Source organism: Monodelphis domestica, chromosome 1, assembly GCF_027887165.1.
Source record: "Monodelphis domestica isolate mMonDom1 chromosome 1, mMonDom1.pri, whole genome shotgun sequence".
Lineage (NCBI taxonomy): Eukaryota > Metazoa > Chordata > Mammalia > Didelphimorphia > Didelphidae > Monodelphis > Monodelphis domestica.
Window position 1 is genome coordinate 260,912,561 of NC_077227.1, and position 14,049 is coordinate 260,926,609.

Genomic DNA, 14,049 nt, shown 5'->3' on the forward strand with positions numbered 1-14,049 from the left:
ATATATATATATATATATATATATATATATATATATATATATATATATATTTGATCATTTCCAAACATTATTCATTGGAGACAAAGATCATTTTCTTCCCCCACCCCCACCCCCACCTCCCCCATAGCTGACACTCGATTCCACTGGGTATCCAACCATTCTGGAGGGCAATTTGGAACTATGCCCAAAAGGCGATAAAAGACTGTCTGCCCTTTGATCCAGCCATAGCACTGCTGGGTTTGTACCCCAAAGAGATAATAAGGAAAAAAGGCTTGTACAAGAATATTCATAGCTGCGCTCTTTGTGGTGGCCAAAAATTGGAAAATGAGGGGCTGCCCTTCAATTGGGGAATGGTTGAACAAACTGTGGTATATGTTGGTGATGGAATACTATTGTGCTAAAAGGAATAATAAAGTGGAGGAATTCCATGGAGACTGGAACAACCTCTAGGAAGTGATGCAGAGCGAAAGGAGCAGAACCAGGAAAACATTGTACACAGAGACTGATACACTGTGGTACAATTGAACATAATGAACTTCTCCATTAGTGGCAATGCAGTGATCCTGAACAATCTGCAGGGATCTAGGAGAAAAACACTATCCACAAGCAGAGGACAAACTGTGGGAGCAAAAACACTGAGGAAAAGCAACTGCTTGACTACAGGGGTTGAGGGGACATGTCTGAGGAGAGACTCTAAATGAACACTCTAATGCAAATACCAACAACATGGAAATGGATTTGAATCAGAGCAAATCTTAAAACTTAAGATACATCAAATAACTATGACACTAAAAAGCAACTAAAATGAGGAAGCTGCAACAATCAATAACTATTGCAACAATCAATTTCCATTCTAATGAGAAGGCACTGAGTCCTATAAAACCAGTTTTCAAAGTTGTGGGGGAAGGGAATAGAACCATCTAACATGGTTAATACTTCACTTCTTAATAGGAAGATTGTATGAGACAGTTTGATAACCAAATACTACTCTCTACTTCCAAGGTACCAAAATGTTTCTCAAATAACTCTCAAAGACAGAACTTTGTAAAAAGTTCACTTATACTTTTAAAAAAATCCATTTTCTCTTACTGAAACCCATTCAAAAGCCTTTCCATCTTTCCTCCTATACAAAATAGGTATTTAATTCAATGAAAAGCCCTAGCAACTCAAGCTTACTGATACTAATGCCAACTAAGGTACAAATGCTCAGGCAAAACAACTTTTGTTGATGTGGTACTTCTTTTCCTCAATACTGGGAAGAATTCCTGTTATAAAACACTCTATAGTATACTTACACAACACAAAATGCAATCCCAAATGGATTTTTGCAAATGGCAGCCAGCTTAAAAATAAAATGAAACAAGAGAAAGGAGAAAGAAGAGCTAAAGCTTCGACCAAACTTATTTTCCTCTATAGGGAAGGCAATCAATTTGCAAGAGACCTAAAAGAGGTTGCCTGTTTCAATGCAAGGAAACAGACAAAAAACAATAATAAAACTGAATAGCAAGTTCTTACATAGTGTATTTATCACATGCATGCCTTAATTTAGTTTCCCTTTTCATAAGTGGGGTATTTCTCTTATATGCTATCCTTGACTAGGAATGATTTCCTTTCTATTTTTCATTTCTTTGTGTATCTGTTGTGAGTAATATTTTTTTCAACTTTTAAATATGAGAGAAACTAAATAAGACTATAAAGAATACTTTAAGGGGAAGCTTTGTAGCATAGTGGATAGAGCAGCAGGCTGAAGTCAGGTTTCTAATTGGCCTCTATACTTATAATCTCTCCTCTCTCCAATCCAATAATCTTCCTAAAGCACACATCTATGTCACTCCTCTGCTCAAAAATGTTCAGTGGCTTCCTATTACCTCTAGAATAAAATACCAATCCCTCAGTTTGAAATTTAACTTCTATAATTTGACCATTAGTCATCTTTTGAGACTTATTTCACATCACTTTCCTTATGCATCCTTTATTGTTGTTGGGTTGCTTCAGGCATGTCCCATTCTTTGTAATTCCATTTGGGGTTTTCTTGGCAAAGATACTGGAATGGTTTGCTATGTCCTTCTCCAGATCATTTTAAAGATGATGAAACTGAGGCAAATAGGGTTAAGTGATTTATCCAGAGTCACACAAGCTAACAACTGTCTAAAGCCAGATTGAACTCAAGAAGATGAGTCTTCTCAGCACTCCCAGCACTCCAACCACTGTGCCACCTAGATGCCAACCTGAGCTGTTTGTTTCCTAAACTGTATGATCCATTTCCCTCTTCTGTGCCTTTGCATAGGCTATTTCCTATGCTTCAAACATATTTCTTCCTTATTTGGATCCTGGAATCGATAGCTTCTTTCAAGGTTCAATTCAGAAGCCGCCTTCTAAATCAAACTTTCTCTTCTCATCTCATTCCCTTGTAAAATTATCTTATATTTTAAAAAATGTACTTATTTTATCCCTCTGCAAATTGTAAGCTCCTAGAGGGGTAGTGACAATTTTCATTAAGCCTTTAATACACATTTGTAAGACTGGATTCTATTTATATAATCTTTCAAGTTTATCAAGTCAATGAGCTTTTATTAAACACAGATTATGCGTTAGTCATTGAGCTGAGGGGGATTAAAAAATAGGTCCAAAACAAGTTTCTGCTTTCAAGAAACTCTTAGTCTGATTGCTATATGCTAGGCATTACCGCTTTTGTTCCTACAACTCTGAGACTAATTAGAGTGGATTTCTAACCCAGGAAACTGGGTCTCAGAGAGGTTTAGTGACAGATATTGTCACATAACTAGTGTCATATCCAGATTTCTCCTAATTCAAAGTCTATTTAGCAACATTTCCACAATACCATGCTACCTGTTTATTATTTAAATAAAAAGAAGCAATTCAGTCCAGTGACTAAAACTGCATTGTTAAAGACCTTCAAATATTTGAAGACAGTTATTATGCTCCCCTCATGAGAGTGTGGAGTAAACAATTATAGAGCCTCAGACTTTTTCCTTGTGTATATTACTAAACGCTTTACTCATCTCATGGCCCCACTCCAGATTCCCTAGTCATTGGTGCCCCTGTAAATATGTATTGCCCTAAAATAAGATACAATATTCCAGATGCCATCTGACCAGGACAAAGTCAAGGCCTATGACTTCCTAGAGGTCTAGATCCTAAGACTCTATTAAAGGATACCATTTTAGCCACCACACAGGCTAATTAAATTATCTCACAATATTTACTAAGTCCCTATGATGTATGCAACATACTACACAGCACCATGAGATACAAAGATGAGCAAAAGGCAGTCCCTGTGCCTTGGTGCCCTGCCCTACAATCTAATAGATGAGATAAGACAAAGCACCTAAATATCATACCTATGGTCACCTAAAATCCCCAGAACTTTACAGTGACTACCAATTGACCTAGGATAAGATTACTTGCTACCTTCTTCCATATGATACTGGAATAATTTTAGGCGTTTTGTTTTTGTTTAACCTAAATGCAAAAATTTACATTTATCTCTATTCAATTTATTTATGCTGGTTTCAGCCCATTTCTTTAGCTCTGGATTTTACCACTGAGTGTCTCACTTCCCAGTTCTCAATCATCCAAAAATATATCTTCTATGACTTAATCTAAATTATTCATCTTGAATGGGACAAAGATAATACAGTTCCATTAGATCATTAAACTTTTCTCCAGGTCGGCTCTAATTAACTAAATAACACCCTGAGCACAATTGTACTATAAATCCACCAACCTATATTTTTTCACCCAGTTCATATTTCTCACACCTCAGCCATGTGTGACAATATCTGCAATATTTTATTCAAAAAGTCTTTGTCCACATCTGCACTCAAAGGAAATGTATTTTCTCAACTCTCAACACAGCTTTTAATTTTGTTCTATTTTTCTGTCTACTTACTTTGCTTTAGTCATTCTGTATATTGCTTTCCTGGTTCTGCTTAATTCACTCTGCATCAATTCATTTAAGTACTTCCTATTTCTCTGTGAATTCATCACATGAATTATTTCTTAAATTAGACTAATATTTTATCATATTCATGTATCACAATTTGTTTAACCGTTGCCTAAATAATGGGCTTCTAAACTTGGATCTAGTTTTTTCTACAAGAAAACATAATGTTAACAATATTTTGGCATGTGTGGAACTTTTTTTGTAACCCTGTGAACAGGGTACATGTTTAGCAGAAGATCTCTGGGTCAAAAATATGACTATCTGGAATATGCCTTATACATACATATATATCCATATATATAAGAATATTGCCATTCTTCAATAGGAAAAATGGTCAAAGGACATGAACAGTCCTCAAAAAAAATTTACAAAGTATTCACAATCACATAAAAAAAATTCTCCAAATAAGAGAAATGCTGATCAAAGCAATCCTGAGGTTTCATCTCCCACCCTTCAAGTTGGCAAAAATTACAATAGTCGATGTTGAAAGATTTGAGGAATGGCAGGCACACTAATACAATGTTTGTGGAGCAGTGAAATAGAATATTTTGAAAAGCAATTCGAAACATGCAAATAAAGTGGCTAATGTGTCCATACCCTTTGAACCAAAGACTTCATTACCAAGCTTGTATCCAAGGAAGCAATGATCAGAAAAAAAAAAGTCTCCATCTACCCCATAAAGCAATTTTTGTTATAGCTATGAATTGGAAACAAAAAAGAATAGAGAGTGACTAAATAAATTGTAGCACATGAATATAATAGAATATTAATGTGCTGTAAGAAGTGAATGAGAAATACAGAAAGTTCTACATGAACCAATGCAGTGAAGTGAGCAGAGCCAAGAAAACAATAAACTACAACAATGTAAATATAAAGATCAGTGACGCAACAAAAAAACCAAAATTATAAGGCTCAAACAAAATTCAAGAATACTCCTAATCTACCCCCTTCATAGAGATAGGAAATCCACATGAATTACATAAGTTTCCAGACTTTCTGAACACACATCACTTATGATGACTTTTTTTCCCCTCTCTAAAAAAATATTCTGTCATGTAACTCTCCAAGAGGAAGAGGGGGAAAGATACATAACATAATGATGTTAATGTAAGAAACATAAAATTCAATAAAAATTTATTAAAAAATAAGAGTTCTTCCACAGTATCTCCTTCACTATTATGAACTATCAATTCAGTCATCCAACCACCAACATTGTTAGCTTCTTCCAAATCATTTAGCAGCAGCATTTCTTTGTTGGTAAGAATAAAATCCTGGGTAGTTCTCCTTAACCTTCCTTGCTTTCTTTATTTTATTATTATTATTATTAATATTAGTATATTTTCTTTCTCTCTCTTTCTCTCTCTCTCTCTCTCTCTCAACACTTACTTTCTGTCCTAGTACACCTCTAAGACAGAAAAGCAAGGGCTAGGCAAATAGAATTAAGTGACTTGCCCAGGATTAAACAACTAGGAAGTGTCTAAGGACAAATTTGAACCCAGGTCCTCCCCACTCCAGGTCTGGCTCTCTATCCACTGAGCCACTTAGTTGCCCCACTTCCTTTATTTTCTGAAAGGCAGATTTTTTAAAACTAGAAATTGGTGTTTAGAAAAATGAGACAGACATCCAGTAGATAGACATATTATGGGCCCAGGGCTCAAAGCTAAGTGCCAAGGGAGGTCACAAAGATGGAAAAGCCTCATCCATCTCTTCTAGGACTTACCATTTTGGACTAACTGGCAATAACAGCATCCTTTTGTTCTCTTTGTAACTCACCCAAATGCTCTCTCCTCTATGCTGCTTACATTCAGGTTCATGGTCTCCATACAAGAGTAGACCTTTTATAAATAATAATACTACTCTTATCCTCTATTAAACATGCTTCTTTTCAACAAGAAATTCTTTTCTACTTCCATTTGTAGTTACAAACCCCATTTTACCAGTCTTGTTATGCCCATAAAGGAAAAATTTAAAAATTAAAAAAAACAAACAGTTAAAGGTTCATTCTGAAATCTATACAATGTAGAGATATCTTAGGCCACAAGTAGAATTCAAACCTTCTTGTTATTTTCTAAGAATTAGAAGGCATGTATTCCACAATAGTTTCTTAATTTACTCCACAGTAGCCAGTTTACAGTTTAATCTAGGCATTTTTCTTCCCTCTCCTCACATTTCAGTTTAAGACCCTCTGGATCAGGGCAGTGAGTATTCTGCCATAAGGGCTCATCTCATTTTTCAGTCACTCGCAGTGTCTTGTTGGAAATCCAACAGGCATATTTGGAACCCCTAATCAGACTGGAAGTTCCATAATCATGTCTCTATAACATAAGCAGAGCTTTGCATGTGGTAAATATTTAGAATAAGATTCTAGGATTGCTGACCATTTGATAAATTCATCCAAAATCTAAAGACAGCATAATCTGAAAGATGTTTGAATTACTGATCAATTATATAACACTGAGTGCTAGATTTATTAATATTCAACACGTTCCATTCAATTAATATTCAATATGTCACTAACAAAACCAAGTATCTTAATGATCTAAACAGTTAAACAAGAAGTTTATTAAGATGAAACATGATAGAAACAGTTAAATCAGTCAACTAGTGGTCCACAAAGAATGAAGTAATAGGGTCCAGTGTCAATGGTGAATCAAATGTTTCTATGTGAAAAAAGAGACAAATATATGCAATGGGGCTTTTGCATTTACGTAAAACCCAAAACACTTTAAGACATGATCATTCTTTTCAGTAACTACCAAAATTGAAATATAATAGTATCTAACTCTATCTTGCATTTAAAATGGCACTCATGCTCCTAAGGATCCCAAAACAATTTGAAATTTTTTTACAAAACTTTTTTTCCTCTACTGTTTTGAGTTTGATTTATCTTGAAACGGTAATATACCTCCTTTCTAAGATTAAATAAATGTAAATGCTAAAACAACAAAGTAATCATCACTACACTACTTAACCATATTACTAAACCACAAAACCCTAGCTATAATAAACTCCAGTTAGAAAATCTTAAAATTTTAAGAATTTTTATACTATGAAAAGAGATCTCAAGTTCTCTGACTTCTGTGAAATTACCCATACTTGTAGATTAAGGAAATTTATCTGGTTTTCTAAATAATGCCTGATATGAAAAAAGGGATTAAGTTTAGGTACTAAAAATAATCATGTTCTATGACTCATAAAGCAACTTTCACTATTGGCAACATATTTCAATTCTACTTAACTGAATGATTTCACTGCTCCTACTGAAAATTCAAACTAAGATGCTGGGGGGCAAAATTTATTCTCATATCTGCTCTTGTATTTTTTAATCAAGTTCAGTTCTATTAATCTCTTTAGTAAATGCTGTTATATATCTAATATTTCTCCAGGCTCTTAGATAAATTTATTCTAGAGCAGAATAGATGTAGATATAGTGTTGGCATAAGAACTTCAAGGCTCATGCCAAAGGCAGAATGGCAATTTCATAGCAGGATTTTGTTCTGGAATATCAGGAAGAAAGCTTTTATTCATACATGCACATACAAATATGTACATATATATGTATGTATGTATTGAATTTTCAGCCAAACCTTCACTCAGTATGTCAAATGAAGGTGTACTTCTTGGAAAAACTCTTCAGTCACAGTAAACTGTGCATTGTGAAATTTATATTTACTTCACATGCTAACAGTCATAAATATTTATACCTCATCCAGATATTCACACTAGATACATTTATCACTCTCTGCTATTCAAATCCTTTATCATGCAAACCCACTATGAACTTGCTTCCCATATAATACTAAATAAGAGTTTACCAAGATGAAACATTCAACAACTCCCATTGCTTTGCTCCATCAGAAAGGCCAGAAAGAGAGCTGCTAAGATTTCGATATGTTAAGTCATCAAAGCCCTACATGGAAGTTCATACACCTAGGCAAAGGCAATTTGGGGAGGCCCTGGAGTGGCACAGAGGATAATCCACTCTAAATTTAGTTGTGAGGGAGAACAGGCATTTCATCTCCCAAACAGTAGGAGATACTTTTAAAACAGAGCAGATGGGCCCCAATCCTTGGAACAAAGAGCAGCTGGGAATGGTAACAGTGGCTCTGACTTTTAAAGCTCTTCATAACCTGGCCCTATCCTACTCTAAGGAATGATACTGATTAGAGATAGACTAGTGATATGTAAAGCAGTAAGAGCAAACTGCTTGCCTTAGTTGGAATTTTGCAGTCCAGAGTCTGATGGAACTTTGTGTAAGGTTAAAAAGGGAGAATTCCCTTTCTGACAGTTTGTCCCTCGGAGTTAGTCCCTATGAGTCGGTCTCTGAGTGAAGTTGATCCAAGGGACTGGCTGCTACTTCTCTCTCTGGTGTTCACCATTCAGAGACGGAGAAAATTCTTTGGTTCATGGTAATTCCTCTAACCAGTATGTCAGCTTTGGAGTAGGAGGAAGTTGGAGCTGTTTTTAAAACCTGTTCATGAAGAAGATCCTGCTTTTGCTCCTCTGTGGACATAGAGGGAAGCAATTTGAATTTGGCTGTCAGGCCTGAACTATCAGGTCAAACTTGGACTGAATAAGATCTGAAAAACTCTAATCAGCAATTACAAAGAGGCAGTTCTAAATACAAATAAGAAAATTATTTGGACATAGGATAGTTAGTTAGACTTGGGAAAGATAGGATTAGGAAGCAGTAGGAAGGTTTCAAGGTCACTTGAGACAAGAAGACAAGCTTCGTGGCTTAGAAAGGGAGCGGGAAAAGCTTAGTAACGATATAGGGAACCCTTTTTCCCTCTACCAGTTTCCATCCTTCCTCATATAACCCTTGATACTCATATTAAATAAGGTTTTGTTTGTTACCCTGCCTCCAAGTAGTTTTATACATCTGTTGAGGCTTGAGTAGGCCTCAAACTCACCTCAACTGAAATGCAGTCAGACTGCTTTCAACAACACAGAAGGGATTGTGGACAAAGTTCACAATGAACCTTTACAGTTTGGCGTGTTTCAAGAAGGAACAAAAGGACCTGAAAGTTTTTTTAAAAAACAGCAGTCTTTTCTGAAAAACCAGTCGGACTTCCAGCACTGTCAGTTAGGCCTCAGAATTTTCAGAGCAGATTATTTTTCTCCCTTCCACCGCCTGCAATTACAGTGGATGGAACCCTAGGTGGCAATGTAACCCAGACAGCCAATCAGCCAAGGAGCTCTACAGGTGGCCTACTTGCAGTCTGTAAATTCTTACAGAGGCTTGCAGATGTACCTTGAAGTAAAAAAAAATGTGGCTTTATATTCTTCAGATAGTTTTTCTGCAAGAACTACTCTTGTTTATTGTGCCATATCGTATCTTAAAGGTGCTGATAAATACTTTGGCTGAACCAGGTGTGTATCTCATGATTTTAAAGCTGACCTATGTACAGTTGGCTATATTAGTAATGCTAGCTATTATAAAAATAAGAAATACTCTTGTGGCTATGATGAAATACCGGAAAGCTATGACCAAACTACAAATACTAAACAACGAACTTAGACTAAGAGTAGACTTTCTGGAAACCAAACTAGGCAGAAAAAAAGAGCAATATGAAGAAGAATGGAATTTTGAAGTCCAGAGTCTGATGGAACTTTGTGTAAGGTTAAAAATGGAGAATCCCCTTTCTGACAGTTTGTCCCTCGGAGTTAATCCCTATGAGTCGGTCTCTGAGTGAAGTTGATCCAAGGGACTGGCTGCTACTTCTCTCTCTGGTGTTCACCATTCAGAGACGGAGAAAATTCTTTGGTTCATGGTAATTCCTCTAACCAGTATGTCAGCTTTGGAGTAGGAGGAAGTTGGAGCTGTTTTTAAAACCTGTTCATGAAGAAGATCCTGCTTTTGCTCCTCTGTGGACATAGAGGGAAGCAATTTGAATTTGGCTGTCAGGCCTGAACTATCAGGTCAAACTTGGACTGAATAAGATCTGAAAAACTCTAATCAGCAATTACAAGGAGGCAGTTCTAAATACAAATAAGAAAATTATTTGGACATAGGATAGTTAGTTAGACTTGGGAAAGATAGGATTAGGAAGCAGTAGGAAGGTTTCGAGGTCACTTGAGACAAGAAGACAAGCTTCGTGGCTTAGAAAGGGAGCGGGAAAAGCTTAGTAACGATATAGGGAACCCTTTTTCCCTCTACCAGTTTCCATCCTTCCTCATATAACCCTTGATACTCATATTAAATAAGGTTTTGTTTGTTACCCTGCCTCCAAGTAGTTTTATACATCTGTTGAGGCTTGAGTAGGCCTCAAACTCACCTCAACTGAAACGCAGTCAGACTGCTTTCAACAACACAGAAGGGATTGTGGACAAAGTTCACAATGAACTTTTATGCTACTCTTCCAATCTTCTTATGTAAACCTTTCTCCTTTCCACATTCGAAGTGATCCAGTGGCTTCCTTGCTACTACTCACACCAGACACCACATTTCCCAGCTACATGCATTTTCACCAGCTGGCTCCCATTCTTAGGATGCATTCCTTCCTTGTCTCTACCTCCTGGCTTCCCTAACTTCCTTTAAGGCTCAGATAAAATCCCACTTTCTGCAAAAAGATTTTCCTGGTCCCCTTTCTACTAATGCCTTCTCTCCAAGATTACCTACAAGTTATCGTGTATATCATTTACCCTGTATATAGTATGCACATTAAGTGTTTGCATGTAGCTACCTCCATTAGAATGTGAGCTACCTGAGACTATTGGAATGAGCTTTGCCTTTGCTTTACAGTCCTAGCACTCAGCACAGTGTCTAGCACATTGTAAGCACTTAACAAATGCTTGCTGACTGGCCTACAAGTAGGAGAGGATAGCTGGGAAGTGGGAAAGGTGTTGGGAAAGTGATCCCAGGGAGGATGATGGATCCTAGAGGATCCTGGAGATGTTATCCTAGAGAAGGCAAGGGAGATCAATCCCCAGGAGTTGTCCTTCCCCAAGTACGGAGAAGGCAGATCAAAGGTCTGCTATGGGGAGGACAAACCCTTCCCTTCCTCACCCACCTACCCTAAACCAGTCAAGGTGTGAGAAAGAAAGTCCCAGTTGGTGCCCATGCTAGTCTCTGTAGTCAATAACCCCAGATTACTTTACCACTACTTCATCATTACTTCATTCCAAATGCACAAAAGGAACACAAATAGAAGGAAAGGAATAGTGACTCCACCACTGGTCAATAACTCTTAGAGGTTATTAGCAAATCACTCTTCCTTGCACACTTCTAGATATAAATATGATATACTTCCTGGTATGACATGAAATAAAAGGTGTGGCAAGGGAGATAAGAGAAATAGGGCTGCTCACAAGGCTATGAGAAAGGTTTGCTTCTGTGATTCACACTAGGTAAGGGCTAAAACCATTTACTCCCCTCTGTGCTCTGCAGTGCCCACCAAAAATAAGAATAATACATCTGCCCACCTCTAGAGATTACTTCTGGTGGCCAATGTGAACCACTCCAAAGACATCTTGCTAAGGGAAAAGCAATCTTTTAGGACCTAAAATGAGGGAATAAGAAAAGCAAAGTTTCAACTCAGAGATTCAGCAAGAACCTGAAGGACAGGCTGCCTTAGATTCTAATTACCTGAGAGGTAAAGGAAAAAAAAAATAGGGCTGTCAGCAGTTTGCCTTGGATCTCCTTAAAGAAGCAAAAACACAGCAGATGTAGTACTTTAAATTTAAAGCTCAGTCTCCATCTAGTTATGTTATGTGAACTTAGGAAAATAAGGCAACAAATAAAAAAGAAATATTCTCTATCAAGAACATATCTGCTAAAATGAAAAGTAAAGATGCAAATACTTATTCTAGGATATTATAATTCTCCATTCTCCAAACTGTATTTGAGTTTAAGGACTGGACATACGCACAGGGCAAGTAATTGGCTTTGTGGATAGAAAGCTGGGTGGAGGTGGGAGGTCCTGTGTTCAAAATTGACCTCAGACACTTCCTAACTATGTGACTGGGCAAATCATTTAACTCCAATCACCTAGCCCTTATTGCTCTTCTGCCTTGGAACTCATACTTAGTATCAATTCTAAGACAGGAGATAAATGTTTTTTTTTAAAAAATACTGAACACATATGAAAGCAATGATGACAGAATCAGTCACATGCCAAAGATATGACAAGGAACTTACAAAACAGGCCATATAACGAGCCTACATTAGGGAAAAAATACATACCCTTACTGAAAATACAAAATGGAAATCTGTTACTAATCTGTGGCTACCTGAGTAGGGCAAACAATAGACAAACAAAGGTAGAATACAGTGAAGCCAGTCCATCCTTTGAGAGACTCAAACATTTAACATCTATTCTGTATCACCTGCTTTGCTTTAGGGAATACAAATATGTTTTGGACATAGTTCATACCCTCAAGAGTATTAAAACCTAGTTTGAGTGTCTGTGTCACCAAGCTACAAACCAATTTTAAAATACAATCAAATGATGGTGATATCCAAGCCTCCTCTCCCCACAACTCAAGGCTCTAGTCTCTACTGGTTGGGGCAAAAAGAGTAAAGGTAGCTTTTAAAAAAACAAACCGTTTCTCAATGGTTATCACACTCCTTTTGAAAAAGTAGTCTAATAATTAAGTATGGTAACCTCCATTTTTTTTTAGAGTGCATAATAAAGATTACAGGGTCATCAATCTAGTAATGGAAGAGAGAATCTATACCAACATCCTCATTTTACAAATGAGAAAAATGAGGTCTAAAAAGGCTAAAGGATTTGCCCAAGCTCATACAGATAAGTGATCCAGGCAGGGTTTCACCTGAGTCCTCTGACTTCAGAGCCAATGTTCTTTTCACTATACCAAGCTGCCTCCCTAATTCTCTTAGGATAAGAGCAGTGTTTGGTTGTCTGCGGGATTTATTTGCTAAGAGTTTCAAAGGTCACTCACTGCTCCCAAAGACAAGAGAAGTGATAAATGTATCCTTTTTTCCTAGTGGAAAAGCACAACCTATGGTTTTTTAGAATCAGTAGCTGAAGGAAATCTGGATTTGTGGCATAAATCTGTAATTTTTGGCACTAAAATCAAAGCAGAGGGAATCTCTTGGATGGAGATAACAGAAAAACATCACAAGGATTGAAAATCAAATGAATTCACTTCATTATAGATTTTAAAATACAGAGCAATTGCAGCAGAAAGGTCCTATAAATACCAAAGTACATACACAGCACTTTTTGTGGTAACAAAAATTTGAAAATAAAATGAATGCCAAGGATTGAAGAATAACTAAATTAAACTAAGGTTATAAATGTAATGGGATATTATTGTGCCATTAAAATAAATATAAAGAATTCAAAGAAACATAAGATTTAGATAAAGTAACAGAGTCAATAAAGTAGAACCAGGAAAACGATATACAAGACTATGATAACAAATTATAACAACTCTAAAAGGTAATCAAACTGAGAAGGAAACATATCTTCTTTCTCTCAGATGTTAGCTGAGAACTATGGATGTAACATGCAATTACTTTGGCTATATTAAGTGAGGTTTTTTGGTTACATGAAATGGTTTTAGACATGTTTTGGGAAGAGATAGGGAGAAATGATTATGGTATAAAAAGGAAAAGGCAATAATAAAATATAAGTGTATGTGTGTGTGAATGTATACTATATATCCTTGATATCAGTTCAAAAAAAAAATCAGATCCAAATTCTAACTTATGCACGTGCATATACACATACATTTTCATTCTCTCTCTCTCTCTCTTCCCCACCCCCATGTCTCTTGGACATTTCAAACTGAATGTCCCATGATGTTTCAAACTCAACATGTCCATAATCCACTCCCACCCAAGCTTCCCTTCCTCTTTCCAACTTACTTATTACTGTCGTGGGTAGCACCATCTTCCCAATCCTCCAGGCTCACAGCCTGCACATCTTCCTCAACTCCTCATTCTCACCTACCCCATAACATGTCTCGCCCAAACTACTGCAATAGCTCTATAGCCCATCTTCCTTATCATTATTCCTAACTCAAGTCTCTCTGCATCCTAATCTAGTCTCCACTCAGCTGCCAAGGTACTTTTTCTAAAGCATAAGTCTGATCATAACACACATCAATGATTC

The 14,049-nt window shown here is 36.7% G+C and overlaps 1 protein-coding gene across 50 annotated transcripts in view; it reads right to left on the minus strand.

Annotated features, from left to right (window-relative positions):
- The window catches only part of SIPA1L1 (signal induced proliferation associated 1 like 1), a 368,156-nt gene that overhangs the window by 334,116 nt on the left and 19,991 nt on the right, over nucleotides 1-14,049 (minus strand). For 3 of the 50 annotated variants that reach the window (XM_056810717.1, XM_056810718.1, XM_056810719.1), the window contains exon 1: nucleotides 8,881-13,163. The exons of the other annotated variants lie outside the window; for them this stretch is intronic. The gene's annotated coding sequence lies outside the window, so the exon portion shown is untranslated. Of the gene's footprint in view, nucleotides 1-8,880; nucleotides 13,164-14,049 lie in introns of those variants that run through there. 50 annotated transcript variants of the gene reach the window in all.